This window comes from Lagenorhynchus albirostris, chromosome 20 (assembly GCF_949774975.1).
Source record: "Lagenorhynchus albirostris chromosome 20, mLagAlb1.1, whole genome shotgun sequence".
In the NCBI taxonomy this organism is placed as follows: domain Eukaryota; kingdom Metazoa; phylum Chordata; class Mammalia; order Artiodactyla; family Delphinidae; genus Lagenorhynchus; species Lagenorhynchus albirostris.
Genome location: NC_083114.1, coordinates 28,846,567 through 28,864,907, shown reverse-complemented (window position 1 = coordinate 28,864,907; position 18,341 = coordinate 28,846,567). Strand labels below are relative to the sequence as shown.

The 18,341-nt window shown below is 42.5% G+C and overlaps 1 protein-coding gene across 4 annotated transcripts in view; it reads right to left on the bottom strand.

Moving 5' to 3' along the window:
- Positions 1-5,178: 5,178 nt before the first annotated feature.
- Positions 5,179-18,341, bottom strand: part of SCPEP1 (serine carboxypeptidase 1) — a 71,606-nt gene continuing 58,443 nt past the window's right edge. The window contains exon 16 of one of the 4 annotated variants that reach the window (XR_009537799.1): positions 5,179-5,688. The gene's annotated coding sequence lies outside the window, so the exon portion shown is untranslated. Of the gene's footprint in view, positions 5,689-11,823; positions 11,980-18,341 lie in introns of those variants that run through there. The other 3 variants (XR_009537800.1, XR_009537802.1, XR_009537801.1) reach the window with 3 other exon arrangements.

Here is an 18,341-nt window from a genome sequence, read left to right as displayed (position 1 = left end):
ACATGAATTCCCACAGTCCCAAAGCTCCATGCAGGGGCTGGGAAAGGGGGGGGGTGTGGGAAGATGCGACTGTACAGATAATTAAGGCATGAGCTTTGGAGTCAGGCAGTTCCAAGTTCACATCTCCCCTCACCCTGGGGGCTTCGAGCCTCCCGTCTCCACCTGAAAACAACTCTGGATGTCATTTCCTTTCTGCTGTTTTCCAGGATTGAGATGTGCACACACAGAGGAACCAAAGTGCCGTAACCCAGCCGGGGCTTTCCTATCTCCTGTGTCCAGCCGCTCCCTCTTTTCACTCAGCGTCAACAGACCACAGAATGAGCAGCTCCCCAGCGTCCCCCAAAAGGATGCACTCGGGACTTCCCTGGCCGTCCAGTGGTTAAGACTCAGCGCTGCCAATGCAGGGGGTGCGGGTTCGAGCCCTGGTCGGGGAACCAAGATCCCACAAGCCACGCAGCAGGGCCAAAATAGCCCCACAAAAAGCAAAACAAAACAGACAAAGAAACAACGACAAAAAAACCAAAAGGATGCACTGACCACCACAGGGAGCAACAGAAACGTTACTGAAGATTTCAAAGCAGAGCTGAGGAAGGGGATCTCCAGAGCACAGCTCACAGAAGACAACAATTCCATTTTTATTCCTCCATGCTTCTTTCCAGCCTGCCACCCGTTCTTCTGTCACCGCTCCCTCCAGCCTCCCTCCCCGCTCCCCCACACATCCTCTGCCTGGGGTGGCAGGTGGTGGCTGAGGGAGGACTTCCCTCTTTTCTTTTCCAAGTCTCTCCTTCTCACTCTCCCCTTCTCACCCAAATTCCTCTTGGAGCCGCCCTCGGGTTAGCAAACCAGTTTTCCTCATCCAGCACATCCTTTGGGTGCCTCCCTCCAGCCCAAGTTGTTAAAGGCTTTTCTCTCCCTGCTTGGAATCCTGATTAATACATTAGCTCCCTCTACCAACCCTCCTTCGAAAAAGGAAGCTCTTTTGAGAAAGGAAGGCGATGGAAATGTTGGGGCAGAGCTGTTGTGCCTGTCTTGCCGGGAGGGGGGAGGCGGGGTTCATATGCCTTGGCCTGTGCTGACCTCTGTTTGGAAAGGTCACTGGTTTCAAAGGTCTTGGCATGTCTGTCCTGAGCCCCTGTTTTTCCATCTCTGGGTTTCTAGCTTGTCCTAACAGCAAAAGGGATTTGTCTCTGGTGAAGGCTGCCAAAGGTAGCGGCAGGAATCTCTCAGAGAGCAATTACCTGGAAGAGCCCTCCCTGGAGAACAGGCTCTTTCGCTTCCGAAATGGAAAATTTGCACATCATGCCAATTATTCCAGAGGGCACTTGGACCTTTACCAGCTGAAACACTAACAAGTCTTAAAGGGAAAGTGAGCAAGGAACAAGGGCAACCTTCCAGGCGCTAGGGAAGCAGGCAGGTGGCTTTTGAAGAAAAAGCCCAAGGTAATAACGAGCTGTGCCGCTGGTGGAACACACTGGAATGTAATGCTAACACCCATCAGCGATTAAAGTCATACGCCCCAGTCTTTTTTTCTTTTTCTCCGAGAGAGTATAGATTTTATTGCCAAGTTCTACAACCCTCTCCTTTACCCTAGAGGTGAAATGTCTATTTTTAAAAAGACTTATGGGGCTTCCCTGGTGGCGCAGTGGTTGAGAGTCCGCCTGCCAATGCAGGGGACGTGGGTTCGTGCCCCGGTCCGGGAAAATCCCACAGGCTGCGGAGCGTCTGGTCCCGTGAGCCATGGCCGCTGCGCCTGCGCGTCCGGAGCCTGTGCTCCGCAACGGGAGAGGCCACAAGAGTGAGAGGCCCGCATACCACAAAAAAAAAAAAAAAAGACTTATGACATCAGAAACCTCCTAAAGTCCATACGTAAATTTGACTTGCTGAAGGTTAATTATTTATCTCAATAATAGAATGGCTGAGGATGTCTGCAGGTTTCTTTCTAATCCCATTGGCTTTGAGATGCACTGTACGATTTATTTTGGAAACAGATTTGCTACCTCTGTTAGGCTTTGCCTAAGACAAAACTCAACTTTGCTTTCCCCAGGTGAACACTGATTGGAGTAGTTCAGAGGTGTGCAGACTGGCGGGAAGAAGCTGGCTCGGGCTGACATCTTGCCGTGTGTAACCACAGACTGGATGGCCCCTCTACAGCTCGTTTGCAAGCACCCAAATCTTCAATCCAGGATGAGTTAGAGGGAAAGAAGGCATCTTACAGGAACTGGTCAGACCTATCACATGTGGTTTTGCAGAGAGGACAGTGAGTGGGGAGATCTGGTCGAGAGAGTTCTTTACACCAGAAGGCATCAAATTAAGCTACGTCATTGGTGATGCTATTTCCTTCTGAAGAGGGTCACCTACAGGCTGCTCTTTGCTTTTGAATCTGATCCTGATTTTGACTGCCGACAAATTCCTAATGGCAGGAAAAAGCAAGGCCCAGGATTGCTTCTAAACATCCCAGCAAAACATCTTACTCCCTTCGCTGCCCCCAGAAATGAGCACTTTTTTTTGACAAACAATAACAAAAATCCCTGATTCCCCATTCCCAACATATCTGAGCCCCAAAGTTATCTGTGCTTTCACCAAAATACATTCTAACGTGACTTTCTTTTGACTTGGCATTTTGTTTCTCTTTTTTAGATTGACATTTTTGTTTTAAGATATTTTCTTAGTGGTTTCTTTTTCCCAGCTCAGAGGAAAACAGAGCTAGACTTGGGCTTTAGCAAATTAAAACAGGTTCTCCTTCTCAGAGCAGAGTTAAATGTGTTCCCAGAGAGATGCCAGTGCCACTTTATTTTTGGTTTCAGTTTTCTCAGGAGGACTTTTTCATAGTTCTTGGAGTAGGGATGGGAATCTCTGGAAAAAAGATAAACTGGGATATATTTACCCTACCCCTACTCTCTTTTTTTTTTCTTTTACACTTGAGGTAACTAAATTGGAAGCTGGACATCATGAATCCTATAGTTTTACTTGGGATTTCCTGCTGTTGACACTAAAGTTTTCTTTTTTGTTGGAATCAGCAATACTTAAGCCAAACCTAATGACGTGTTCTCGAAGTACATTTGAAATGCTTTTTCCAGGGCAGTAACTCTTTCCTTCTCTGGGCTGATGAAAAAGAGTGTAACAATGCTATTCCTAGTTTCTAAAGCCATATTCCGTTAGAATAAGGTTTGGCTGTATGTGGTAGAAAACCCAAACCACCAGTGGCTTAAGATGGAACTTTCTCTCTCCCATGCAAAGGGGAGGGAAGTGGAGGGAGTGGAATGGTGGGTGCATTCCTCAAAGTTCTCAGTGACCCTGGCCTCTTCCAGCTTGTCTCCCACCATGACTAGGCTTTTGTCCTTATGCTCATTATCCCAAATGATGGCATGCATATTACCAGCCAGTAAAGTAAAAAAAGAAGAGGAAAAAAAAAAGGCAAAAAGCACCCACGGGGGAAGGTTTCCATCCACTGCCAAGAGAACACTTCTGCTTATATCTCACTGACCGGAACTTAATCACATGATCACGCTTAGCTACAAGGGAGGCTGGGAAATGTAGTCTTTTTTCTGGATGGCTGTGTGCCCACTTAAAAATTATATTTGTAGGGGAATTCCCTGGTGGTTGGGCAACTAAAATCCCACACACAAACTGTGCAGCACGGCCAGAAAAAAAAAAAGCAAACCCAAAATTATGTTTCTATGACATACACTCTAGGTCTTATGTTCTTAAAATTAATGTTTCTATCAATTTTACCTTAAGAAGTTTGAATCACCTTTTGAGATAACAATATAAGATGGTGTAAAATCAGTATTAGAAATACCCCATTCTATAATATTCATACTCTTTTACCAGTAATTTTGCTACAATTTAACTCAAAATTCAGAAAAAGTTTTAAACAAAAAAAATACTCATTACATAGTTATATATAATCAGACACAATAAAAGGGATCAGAATGCCAAAATATGGGAGATTGATCAAATAAACCATGCTATACATCCTTAATGAAATATGCATCTATTAAAAATTATGTTTACAGGGACTTCCCTGGCAGTCTGGTGGTTAGGACTCAGTGCTTTCACTGCTGGGGTCCAGGGGTCCAGGTTTGATCCCTGGTCAGGGAACTAAGATCCCGCAAGCCACGTGGCACAGCCAGAAAAAAAAAAAATTATGTTTACAAAGAGTCCATGGTAACTTAGAAAACTGCTTACCCTGTTAACTAAAAATATAGGGATATAAACTTGTAGTACAGTTACAATTAACCTATATATAGAAAGAAAAACAAAAAACAAGTAAACAAAACAAAAAAATCAAACATTAAAATCCAAACCCCAATGGCTTTTTGGTTAATAAGAATTTTAATGACTATTTTTCCTACATTTCTTAATTTTCCAAGTTTTCTTACTATTATACTTATTTATTATATTAGAAATAAAAAATAAATCCTATTCTCTTGTTTCGTTAGGTACCTACATTCAACCCACCTCATAGGGCTCAGTTGAATCCTTTTTCCTATACAAAAGCTTTTCCTGATTACTCTCTCTCTTGTATTACTGTTATTACCACTTAAAATGGAAAGTCAGCTTTTTTGACTTACCACCATCAAGAGGAATCCTCTGCTGGAGGAGTCTTGGGGTCTAAAGCGGGCTAGATCTCCCCTCTCCCTGCTCCTTGGCAGGTACAATGCAGTCCTATGATCCGGGCACACTAATCAGATGACATGAAGCATGGGATATGCTTTAAAATAGTCCACTTCAGGGGATGGAGGGTAGACTAGGTGAAATAAGTTTGTTCATTAACTGTTGAAAAGAGTGAGAGAAGCATAGTGGTTCATTATACCATTGTCTCTACTTTTGTATTTGTTTGAAATTTTCCATAATGTAATTAAAAGAAAAAAGATACTTAGAATTTACTCCTGTTTCTGAAACTGGCTAACTATGCAACTTCAACAGTTCATTTAATTAGGGCATTAACAACTGGGAACAAAGTCATTAGGAAATTTTAAGGCAGGAGGCAAATGTTATCACCAGCATCATTTAGGGCTGTTTCCATTCTAAGGGAAGGAAAATCTAATTCAACATGGATTAAGCAATTTATTGGATCCCATTCATGAAAAGTTAGAAAATACGACCCTCTTCAGCTTGTTAACCTAAAACAATAAACAGCCAGTTATTTTATCAGCAAAATGGGTTTATTTGGGAGCAGCAAAAAATTGCAATTTGGGACATGCAATTACGGAAAACCACATGCAAGTCCCGGTAAAGCAAAGGAGAGGAAACTCTTTTGTAGAGGAGAAGGGGAAGTTGGGAGGGACTATTACAAACAAAATGTCCATTAGAGGAAAACTGGAAGTTTCCCAGTATAGTGGCTTTTCATTGGCTGAGCTCTTGCCAAGCAAAGAGAATCTTTTTTCTTCTTTCTGGAGGTGATAAAATATTGTCACTTCCTGCTGGAGACGCAAGGTACATCTCTTCCGGTTGGGATCTGAATTGTATGTGCATGAGATCTCCCCTTTCTGGCCTCCTGACTATTTTAGTAGGGTTTCCCTTTATTAATTTTCACAAGGCATTGTTCGAGCCAGGGTTCAAACATGCCATCGCACTGGGACTCTCTACATCTCTCTGTCTCTTGGCTCTGCCGTCTGCCAAGTTAGCTTCATCCTTGGACTTCACAAGGTGCTTCCTCAGGTTCGCATCTGATCTGGTTCAAGTCTAGCAAAAACAAGAGAGTAGCAGTCGCTGTTGCTGCCCCCTCCCCCATGCATACACACACACACACACACACAATATTACATTCATCTTTGTATCCCACCATCACCCAACACAGTCCTCACACATGAAAGGGGTTCAACAAATGCTTCTAAATGTTTTTTTGAATGGAAAACTTTTTGCCAGTGTACAACTACAGGGCCAACCAGGCAGACTTGGAAAAGGAATTTTGCAACACCATAGAGAGAAATTTCATTAGACCTGTCTGATGACTAATGTCTGATAATCCCATGGGGGATAATACCATGTGCCAGGCTTCCCAAGAGATAAGTCTTTAGGAAAAAGAAAAACTTCCTCTTTCTGTGGAATGATTAACAATAACAGCAGCTAGTGCTGACTGAGGGCTTACTCTATGCCCTTCACATTTCATCATCACAATAACCCTATTATTAGCCTCATTTTACAAATGAGGAAGTTGAGGCACAGAACAATTAAGTCAATTACTGTAGGTCCTCTGGCTAGTAGTAACCTGAGCCAGGATTGAATTCTGGTGACAGAGCTCGTTCTTTGAATCCCTCTCCTTCTTGGTCTTGCCGACACTTCCAAGCACTCTTTCTCAAACAGTCTCCCTTACAAGTCAGCCTCCAGTACCTGGCCGTTAAGTGTTACAAGTTCTCACAGGATTCTTCCTAGGCCCTCCTCTCCTCTCACTGTCTAGATTCTATCCCTGTGCAATTGCATGAAGGCCCTTGGGTTCAGTTGCCATCAGTATCAGGACTGCATTTGCCTACATACAGTTGGCCCCTTCTGTACCCATGGATGTGGAACCCACGGATACAGAGGGCCAACTATGCCATTTTGTATAAGGGACTTGACCTTCCTTAGATTTTGGCATCCTTTTGGGGAGGGTTCTGGAACTGTTAGGGGAACCACTGACCAAAACCACCCACCCTGGCCAGATATGATCGTAACCACTTGCACGAGTTATCTTACAACAGGAGGTCCTGGTAAGGAACGTGGAACTAATAAGCTACCACCAACCGGAAGAATTTGGTAAAGGTCAAAAGGAGAGAGGAGACTTCAGTCTATATGTCCTCCCAACCTCTCAGCATCCTTCTTGCTGGAATCCATCTTGGCGGAGCAATGCACGGGCCACCAGGAAGGACCCTGAGTCAGAATGATTGACCAGGGACAACTTGGAAACTAACCCCATTACCCTAAAACCTGAGACTGTGAGCCACGTGGCAGAGCAGATCTCCTGGGTTCTCTTACCCTACGGTTCTCCGCCCGGGCACCCCTTCCCAATAACGTCCCTTGCTTTGCCAGCATGTGTCTCCTCGGACAACTCATTTCTGAGTGTTAGACAAGAGCCCTGGGAGGGATCCCCTCTCCTGCAACAGAACTAATCCTCCATGGATACTGAGGGACGACTGTACAGCTAAAAACGTGACTATTCTAGCTTAACCAAACGGGGGCTTGCTTTTCTAGTAATATTAAAAATACTATATATCTATATATGTATATGTATAGCTATACATGTATATGTATAGCTGATTCACTTTGTTATACAGCAGAAACTAACACACCATTGGAAAGCAATTATACTCCAATAAAGATGTTAAAAAAAAATACATGATCTGGGCTCTGCCATGTCATCAGCGTTCTAGGGACCCTTGACTGTTCCTCTCCACCATCCTCACATGTAGCTTTCATTCTCATTCTCTTTTTGCCTTAAATAACAAGATAGATGCTCTGCCCCCAGGTTCAAGTTCATATTCCAGGCAGGTAGATGGGGGAATGACAAAAATTTATGAAAGCCTAATCTATCACTTTGTATAAAGTCTCCTGGAACTCTTACCTGACTACTTCTGTTTACCGCTTTGGTCAGAGCTGACAAGGAAGTCAGCAGCCAGGAAGTCAGGGAAGGTATATTTAACTGGGCACACGGTATCCTGAACAAATTTAAGACTCTGATAGAATGGAGGAAATTTAAATATATACAATGAAATACTATTCAACCATGAGAAAGAAGGAAGGAAATTCATCCATTTGCATCCAACAACATGGATGGAACTTGAGGGCATAATGCTAAGAGATAAGTCAGACAGAGAAAGACAAATACTATATGATATCACTTGTATGTGGAATCTAAAAAGCTGAACTAAAAACAGAGAATAGAATGGTGGTTACCAGGGGCTGGGTGTGTGGGGTCGGGTGGGTGGGGGAACTGGGAGATGTTTAAGGGTACAAACTTGCTACTAGTAAATAAAAAAGTTCTGGAGATCTAATGCATAGCATAGTACTTATAGTCAACAATGCTCTATTATAAACTTCAAAATTGCTAAGAGACTAGATTTTAATTGTTCTCATCACAAAAAAGAGATAATTAGGGGACGTAATAGAGGTGTTAGCAAACACTATTGTAGTAATCATATTGCAATACAGAAATGTGTCAAACCAACACACTGTACACCTTAAACTTACACAATGTCATATGTCAATTATATCTCACTTGGGAAAAAAAAGGAAGAGAAATGATATTGGGAAGGCAATCAACACACCATTTATATACCATTGACCTCAAATTTATAATTCTATCTCAGACCCCTGCACAAATTGAAGTTGAGTTGAGTTTATGCTGGACTCTCTTTCCTGTTGCAAAAGTATTACTGAATAAAGTCTAGCCTCACCACTTTAGCTAGTGTTCAGCTTTGCTTATCTTTTTTTTTTTTTTTTTTGCGGTACGCGGGCCTCTCACTGTTGTGGTCTCTCCCGTTGCGGAACACAGGATCCGGACGCGCAGGCTCAGCGGCTATGGCTCACGGGCCCAGCCGCTCCGCGGCATGTGGGATCTTCCCGAACCGGGGTACGAACCCGTGTCCCCTGCATCGGCAGGCGGACTCTCAACGACTGCGCCACCAGGGAAGCCCCAACTGAGTAAAATTTAAAGCCCTCGTTGGCTTTATTCAGAGGTTCATAAATTGGGGAGCATCAATCTAGCAATAGATAGATAGGAACCTCAAAGAACTATACAAGGCAAGAAATGTTACAGGCACAAGGGAGCAGGAACAAGGAAGTTATACTGGGCGTTTGCTGATTTGTTAAGGCAGGGTTTCTTTCCTTACACGGAGCAAAGGGAAGTCTTAGAAGAGCTGGGCCAGGTAATTTGTGCTGAGCAGGCAAGAGCTGATGGGTTGGCTTAGGTCTTCCTTTCCCAGGAGAGCCCAACATAAAAACTTAGTGACGTTTTGGTTTGATGACATGTGGTTTAGCGTGAGTGACTCCATCTTGGCCCTAATCTGGTTACTTTAACAGTCTTCATCTTGGTTTACTGCCTAGCTATTGCCCCAACTTACTCCAGGTCAGGTTTCTCTTTGTGATCTTTGTCTGACAGCTTTTTAAATTTACAAAAATTTCTTCAAACTGAAGTAAATAGAGTGGACTTGTTTGGGGCCCACCAGGGGGTCCCTTTTGCCCACCCAACCTTCAAGCGTGCTGTATTAAGACTTTTGTTTCAATCCCATCAATGTCCAGTTTTATTTATCTCATTTCTAAGGATTTCCATCCTGCTGGGACGCATCCCTTGATCCGCCCCTCCCCCCACCTTTCCACATTCTCTTGTTCATTAACCTAGAGTTTTTATTAGCATCTGTAAAGCCCATGAGGAGAAACTGAGACAGCAAATTCGATAAGGCTTCTGAATTATTGCTAATTTTGCAGCAGTAAAGTTACACAGGGTGCCCAGTGAAAAAGGGCACCTCTTAACCACAGAATTTATCATGACCTGGGTTACAGGTGTGAAAATTGATAAACAGAAACCTCATTTAAAATGGAGTCAGGGGCTTCCCTGGTGGCGCAAGTGGTTGAGAGTCCACCTGCCGATGCAGGGGACACGGGTTCATGCCCTGGTCCGGGAAGATCCCACATGCCGTGGAGCGACTGGGCCCGTGAGCCATGACCACTGAGCCTGCGCATCTGGAGCCTGTGCTCCGCAACGGGAGAGGCCACAACAGTGAGAGGCCCGCGTACCACATTAAAAAAAAAAAAAAAAAAAAAATGGAGTCAGGATGAGACTTCCCTGGTGGTCCAGTGGTTAAGACTCCACGTTTCCACTGCAGGGGGCACAGGTTCGAATCCTGGTCGGGGAACTAAGATCACACATGCTGTGCGGTGTGGCCAAAATAAACTAATTAATTAATAAAATGGAGTCAGGAGGCCAGAACGGGGAGCTCTTATGCACTACCACTTGTAGTCAATTGCAGACCCAATAGGAAGAGACATACCTTTGCGTCTCCAACAGGAAGAAGATTACTACTTTACTACCAAGCAGGAGAAGGAAGAATTTCTCCTTGCCCAGCAACAGCCCAGTCAATGAGAGGCTGTCACCACTCAGCCAATGAAAAGCCACTACACTTGGAACTCCCAGTTTCCTCCAATGGACTCTTTATTTACAACAGCCCCTCCCAATACCTCCTTTTCCTTTATAAAAGAACATTCTTTTCCTTTGTTCTCCAGACTTGCTGGTGCTTCGTCAAAGATTTTATGTCCTGAATTGTAGTTCTTTGCTGTTCCCAAATAAACCCATTTTGCTGCAGGTGAATACCCTGGTCACCATAAAGCCAGTCCCACACAGCTTGCATACAGAGCATATCAGCTGCTTCATGTGCGGTGTTCACTTGGCCTTTATAGGGAGAGTCAGACTGTCTCCCTTCTCAGGGTAAAAAGACCTTACATTCACTTTTAGTCATTCACCAGACTGGTGTTTCCTTGGGAATAGCCTATTATGTTTCTGAATCTTGCACAGCCACCTGTGATTGCTCCATCGTGAGCTGTGAGTCCTACATCAACCCAAACATGCTCTTCCACTGTGCAGCTTTCAAAACCAAAGACAGTGCTCCTAAATTACTCTCATAATCTATTCTAGTAAAGATTCTTCGGGAAGCTGATGATACCAATCCACAAAATAAGATTCTTCACGCTGTACCCTCTAGTTTCAATTGTTTCTTGATTTTGCCCTCCCCCAATGTGGACCACCTCCTTGGTGACCAGAGGTATTGGAGTTACTCTCTGTTGTCCCCAAGTAATCCATACTTTTGGGGTGGCTTTGAGGCTTGAGGCTGAAGCTCAGACTGATAGAAATGTGAGCATGGTTCAGTATCAAGGTCTGACCCAGCACTCTCTTTTAATATCATTTTAGTCTTTACAGATAACAATAACTTAGGGACTGTGGGTTTTGCTTTTTTCTTATTCGTTTGCAGTTTTTTTAAAAATTTTATTTATTTATTTTTGGCTGCATTGGGTCTTCACTGCTGTGCACGGGCTTTCTCTAGTTGCAGCAAGCGGGGCTACTCTTTGTTGTGGTGCGCGGTCTTCTCATTGCGGTGGCTTCTCTCGTTGTGGAGCGTGGGCTCTAGGCGTGCAGGCTTCAATAGCTGTAGCACGCAGGCTCAGTAGTCGTGGAGCACGGGCTTGGTTGCTCTGCGGCATGTGGGATCTTCCTGGACCAGGGCTCGAACCCCTGTCCCCTGCATTGGCAGGCGGATTCTTAACCACTGCACCACCAGGGAAGCCCTCGTTTGCATTTCTTTTGTATCCAGCATACCAACTCCCTGGGAGCTATTAATTTTTACTGTTAGTAATTTATCCTACCACAGCTGCTGCTCCTAACTGTGGATGGCCACATGACTACCCAGGGATTAAAGGTTTCTTATACTCCACTCACTTTTCCTCTTCCCAAATCACATGTTTCAGTGAGCAAGGCTGTTTTAGCAAATCCCACATTTTTTCTGACACTGAAAGAGCTGTTTTAACACACAATACTTGTGATACCAAACATGGGTTTTTTTTTCACATCAACAACCAATTCTCTGATTCTCTGACACCAACTAGGTGTCTTACAATTCAACTCAATTCTAACACTAACCACCCAGAGTTAGCATCAGGCCCACAGGTTTAAGGGCTCAGTCTCATACATCAGACACTGGTCACAAATGGGGTGGTTAGGGTACCCACACTTCTATCTAAATTGGCTAAAGTTTGGGGGTTCCTACAAATCCATCTCCAAGGTTCAATAATTCACTAGAACAACTCACTCAGGAAACAATTTACTTACTATTACTGGTTTATTGTAAAGGATACAACTTAGGAACAGTCAAATGGAAGAGATACGTAGGGCACAGTATGGGGTGAGGGGTACACAGCTTCCATGTCCTCTCTAGACACATCACCCTCCCAGCACCTTGATGTGTTCACCAATCCATTAGGTCCAATAACTGGAAAGTTTTATATGAAATACTATTAAATGAAAAAAAGGGTAGGATATAAAATATAAATACATGATGACTAAAAACACATAAAAATTAAATTTCCACATGGTGCCTGAGCTTGATCGCTCTCTTCTTGATCCCAGATGGTAAGGCTGAAGTTACGAAAGAAGGCGTGAAACTACCATGAGTCCAGGAAAAGTATTTGGGAGGTAGCTATTCTTTACAACTGTACTCAGACAGTGATCATCAGGAATAGAGAAAATTAAGCCAAGTGACAAATGGGTCACTGAAGAAATCAAAGAGGAAATAAAAAAGTACCTAGAGGCAAGTGAAAATGAAAACACAACAATCCAAAAATCTATGGGACATAGCAAAAGCAGTTCTGAGGGGAAAGTTTATAGTGATGGAAGCTAACCTCAGGAAACAAGAAAATCTCAAATAAACAACCTAAATTTACCCCTAAAGGAACTAGAAAAAGAAGAACAAACAAAACCCAAAGTTAGTAGAAGGAATGAAATCATAAAGATCAGAGCAGAAATAAATGACATAGAGACCAAAAAAAAAAAATCAATGAAACTAAGAGCTGGTTCTTTGAGAAGATAAGCGAAACTGATAAACCTTTAGCCAGATTCATCAAGAAAAAAAGAGAGAGGGCCCAACTTAATAAAATCAGAAATGAAAAAGTCAACACCAAAACCACAGAAATACAAAGGATCATAATAAATTACCATGACACAATTAAACACCAATAAAATGGACAACTTAGAATAAATGGACAAATTCCTAGAAATGTACAAACTCTCAAGACTGAATCAGGAAGAAATAGAAAATACGAACAGACCAATTACCAGTAAAGAAACTGAATCAGTAATTTTAAAACTTCCAGCAAACAAAAGCCCAGGATCAGATGGCTTCATAGGTAAATTCTATCAGATGTTTAGAGAAGAGTTAACATCTATCCTTCTCAAACTATTCCCAAAAATTGCAGAGGAAGAAATGCTTCTGAACTCATTCAACGAGGCCAGCATCACCCTGAGACCAAAACCAAAGATATCACAAAAAAAGAAAATTATAGGCCAATATCACTGATGAATGAACATAGATGCAAAATTCCTCAACAAAATATTAGCAAACATATGCAACAATACATTAAAAGGCTCATACACCACGATCCAGGGGATTTACCCCAGGGATGCAAGGACGGATCAATATCCACAAATCAATCAAGGTGACACATTAACAAACTGAAGAACAAAAATCATATCATCACCTCAATAAATGCAAAAAAAAAGCTTTTGACAAATGTCAGCATCCATTTATGATTAAAAACTCTCCAGAAAGTGGGTATAGAGGGAACCTACCTCAACATAATAAAGGCCACATATGACAAGCACACAGCTGAACATAATTTTCCATGATGAAAAGCAGAAAGCACTTCCTCTAAGATCAGGAACAAGACAAGGATGCCCACTCTCGCCACTTTTATTCAACATAGTATTAGAAGTCCCAGCCACAGCAAGCAGATAAGAAAAAGAAATAAAAGGAATCCGAATTGTAAAGGAATAAGTAAAAGTGTCAGTGTTTGCAAATGACATGATACTATACATAGAAAATCCTAAAAATGCCACCAAAAAACTAATAGAACTCATCAGAATTTGGTAAAGTTGCAAGATATAAAATTAATATACAGAGGGCTTCCCTGGTGGCGCAGTGGTTGAGAGTCCGCCTGCCGATGCAGGGGACGCGGGTTTGGGCCCTGGTCCGGGAGGATCCCGCATGCCGCGGAGCGGCTGGGCCCGTGAGCCATGGCCGCTGGGCCTGCGCGTCCGGAGCCTGTGCTCCGCAGCGGGAGAGGCCACAACAGTGAGGGGCCCGCGTACCGCAAAAAAAAAAAAAAAAAAAAAAATTAATATACAGAAATACGTTGTGTTTCTATACACTAACAATAAACTATTGGAAGAGAAGTTAACAAAATAATCCCATTAAAATTGTATCAAAAATAATAAAATACCTTGAAATAAATCTAACTAAGGAGGTAAAAGACCTGTAGGTGGAAACTGTAAGGCACTGATGAAAGAAATTAAAGATGACACAGATGGACAGATATATGGTGCTCATGGATTGGAAGAATTAATATTGTTAAAATGACCATAATACCCAAAGCAATCTACAGATACAATGCAATCCCTATCAAAATACCAATGGCACTTTTCACAGAACTAGAACAAATAATTCTATCATTTGTATGGAAACACAAAAGAACTTGAATAGCCAAAACACTCTTGAGAAAGAAGAACCAAGCTGGAGGTGTCATGCTCCCTGACTTCAAACTATACTACAAAGCTACAGTAATCAAAACAGTATTGGGCTTCCCTGGTGGCGCAGTGGTTGAGAGTTCGCCTGCCAATGCAGGGGATACGGGTTCATGCCCCAGTCTGGGAAGATCCCACATTGCTGCAGAGCGGCTGGGACTGTGAGCCATGGCTGCTGAGCCTGTGCGTCTGGAGCCTGTGCTCCGCAACAGGAGAGGTCACAACAGTGAGAGGCCCATGTACCACAAAAAAACCCAAAACAAAACAGTATGGTACTGGGGCTTCCCTGGTGGCACAGTGGTTGAGAGTCTGCCTGCCAATGCAGGGCACATGGGTTCGAGCCCTGGTCCAAGGGAATCCCACACGCCGTGGAGCAAGTGGGCCTGTGTGCCACAACTGCTGAGCCTGCACTCTGGAGCCCGCGAGCCACAACTACTGAGCCCACGTGCCACAACTGCTGAGGCCCGTGCGCCTAGAGCCCGTGCTCCGTGACGGGACAGGCCACTGCAATGAGAAGCTCGCACACCATGGCGAGGGTTGGTGTGCCCGTACACTCGCCGCAACTAGAGAGGGCCCATGCACAGCAACGAAGACCCAATGCAGCCAAAAATAAATTTAAAAAAAAAACAGTATGGTACTGGCACAAAAATAGACACACAGATCAATGGAGCAGAATAGAGAGCCCAGAAATGAACCCACACTTGTGTGGGCAATTAATCTATGACAAAGGAGGTAAGAATACATCATGGGGAAAAGACAGCCTAATAAATGGTCTTCAGAAAACTCGACAGCTACATGCAAAAGACTCAAGCTAGAGTATGTTCTCACACCATGCACGAAAATAAATTCAAAACGGATCAAAGACTTGAAACCGTAAAATTCCTAGAAGAAAACATAACCACTACACTTTTACATCAGTCTTAGTAACATTTTTTTGGATATATCTCCTCAGGCTAGGGAAACAAAAGCAAAAACAGACAAATTGGGCTGCTTCAAATTAAAAAGTTTTTGCACAGTGAAGGAAACTATCAACAAAATGAACAGGCCACCTACTGAATGGGAGAAGACATTTGCAAACAATATCTCCTATAAGGGGTTAATATCCAAAATATACAAAGAATGCATACAACTCAACATCAAAAACACCTCTCAATTAAAAAATGAGCAGAACATTTTTTCCAAAGGAGACATACATATGGCCAACCAGTACATGAAAAGATGCTCAACATCACTAATCATCAAGGAAATGTAAATCAAAACCACAGTGAGTAGATAAATAACAAGGACTCACTGTATAGCACAGGGAACTATATTCAATGTCCTGTAATTACCTGTATTGGAAAAGAATCTGAAAAAGAATATATATATATATATATATACACACACAGACATATATATACATATGTATATATATAATATACATATGAATCAGTAAATAAACTATACTATGATTTATCACCTCATAAGTGTCAGAATGGCTATCATTAAAAAGACAACAGGGGCTTCCCTGTCAGCGCAGTGGTTGCGAGTCCGCCGGCCAATGCAGGGTACACGCGTTCGTGCCCCGGTCCGGGAGGATCCCGCATGCCGCAGAGCGGCTGGGCCCGTGAGCCATGGCCGCTGAGCCTGCGCGTCCGGAGCCTGTGCTCCGCGGCGGGAGAGGCCACAGCAGTGAGAGGCCCAAGTACCGCAAAAAAATAAATAAATAAATTAAAAAGACAACAAATACCATGTGTTGGTGAGAGTGTGGAGAAATGGGAACCCTTACGCACTGTTGGTGGCAATGTAAATTGGTGCAGTCACTATGGAAAACAGTATGGAGATTCCTCAAAAAATTAAAAATAGAACTACCATATGATCCATCAATTCCACTACTGGGTATTTATCTGAAGAAAACAAAAACACTAACTAGAAAAGATATATGTATCACCTAAGTCCCAAATGAAACTGGAAACATGAAACTGGAAATGCACTTCTCCATTTCTTAAGTAGGTTCCAGGCTTCCTGCATGATGCTCATAATTTAGTTTGGTTTGTCGAATATTTACTGCGTGCTCTTATATGTCAGGCATTGGGACAGGTACTTGGGATCTGAAGATGAGTAAGACACATTCTTTTATTTGTTTATTTATATTTATTTTTAAACATCTTTATTGGAGTATAATTGCTTTACAATGGTGTGTTAGTTTCTACTGTATAACAAAGTGAATCAGCTATACATATACATATACATATATTCCCATATCTCCTCCATCTTGCATCTCCCTCCCACCGTCCCTATCCCACTCCTATAGGTGGTCACAAAGCACCAATCTTATCCCCCTGTGCTGTGCGGCTGCTTCCCACTAGCTATCTATTTTACATTCGGTAGTGTATATATGTCAATGCTACTCTCACTTCGCCCCAGCTTCCCCCTCCCACCCCATGTCCTCAAGTCCATTTTCTGTCTACCTTTTTATTCCTGCCCTGCAACTATGTTACTCAGTACCATTGTTTCTGTTTGTTTTTTAGGTTCCATACATATGTGTTAGCATACGGTATTTGTTTTTCTCTTTCTGACTTACTTCACTCTGTATGACAGACTCTAGGTCCATCCACCTCACTACAAATAACTCAATTTCGTTTCTTTTTAGGCTGAGTAATATTCCATTGTTTATATGTGCCACATCTTCTTTATCCATTCATCTGTTGATAGACATTTACGTTGGTTCCATGTCCTGGCTATTGTAAATAGAGCTGCAATGAACATTGTGGTACATGTCTTTTTGAATTATGGTTTTCTCAGGGTACATGCCCAGTAGTGGGATTGCTGGGTCATATGGTAGTTCTATTTTTAGTTTTTTAAGGAGCCTCCATACTGTCTTCCATAGTGGGTGTATCAATTTACTATGGATTGTAAATTGATACCTTTTTGTAAATTGATACCAATTTACCTTTTCACCACACCCTTTCCAGCATTTATTGTTTCCAGATTTTTTGATAATGGCCATTCTGACTGGTGTGAGGTGATACCTCATTGGAGTTTTTTTTTTTTTAAATAAATTTATTTATTTATTTTTGGCTATGTTGGTTCTTCGTTGCTGCACACGGGCTTTCTCTAGTTGGAGTGAGTGGGGGCTATTCTTGATTATGGTGCATGGGCTTCTCACTGTGGTGCCTTCTCTTGTTGCGGAGCATGGGCTCTAGGCACATGGGCTGCAGTAGTTGTGGCATTTGGGCTCAGTTGTTGTGGCTTCTGGGCTTAGCTGCTCCACAGCATGTGGGATCTTCCCAGACCAGGGCACGAACCTGTGTCCCCTGCATTGGCAGGTGGATTCTTAACCACTGTGCCACCAGGGCAGCCCCCTCATTGGAGTTTTGATTTGCATTTCTCTAATGATTAGTGATGCTGAGCATCTTTTCATGTGCCTCTTGGCCATCTGTATGTCTACCTTGGTGAAATGTCTATTTAGGTCTTTCACTCATTTTTTAACTGGATTGTTTGTTTTTTTGATATTGAGCTCCATGAGCTGTTTGTATATTTTGGAGATTAATCCTTTGTTGTTTCATTTGCAAATATTTTCTCCAATTCGGAGGGTTGTCTTTTTGTCTTGTTTATAGTTTCCCTTGCTGTGCAAAAGCTTTTAAGTTTAATTAAATCCCATTTGTTTATTTTTGTTTTTATTTCTGTTACTCTAGGAGGTGGTTCAAAAAAGATCTTGCTGTGGCTTATGTCAAGGAGTATTTTCCCTATGTTTTCCTCTAAGAGTTTTATAGGGTCTGGTCTTATTTAAGTCTTTAATCTATTTGGAGTTTATTTTTATGTATGGTGTTAGATAGTGTTCTAATTTCATTCTTTTATATGTAGCTGTCCAGTTTTCCCAGCACCACTTGTTGAAGAGGCTGTCTTTTCTCCATTGTATGTTCTTGCCTCCTTTGTCGTAAATTAGGTGCCTGTATGTGTGTGAATTTATCTCTGGGCATTCTATCTTGTACCATTGATCTATATTTCTGTTTTTGTGCCATTACCATACTGTCTTAATTACTGTAGCTTTGTGGTATAGCTTGAAGCCTGATTCCTCCAACTCAGTTTTTCTTTC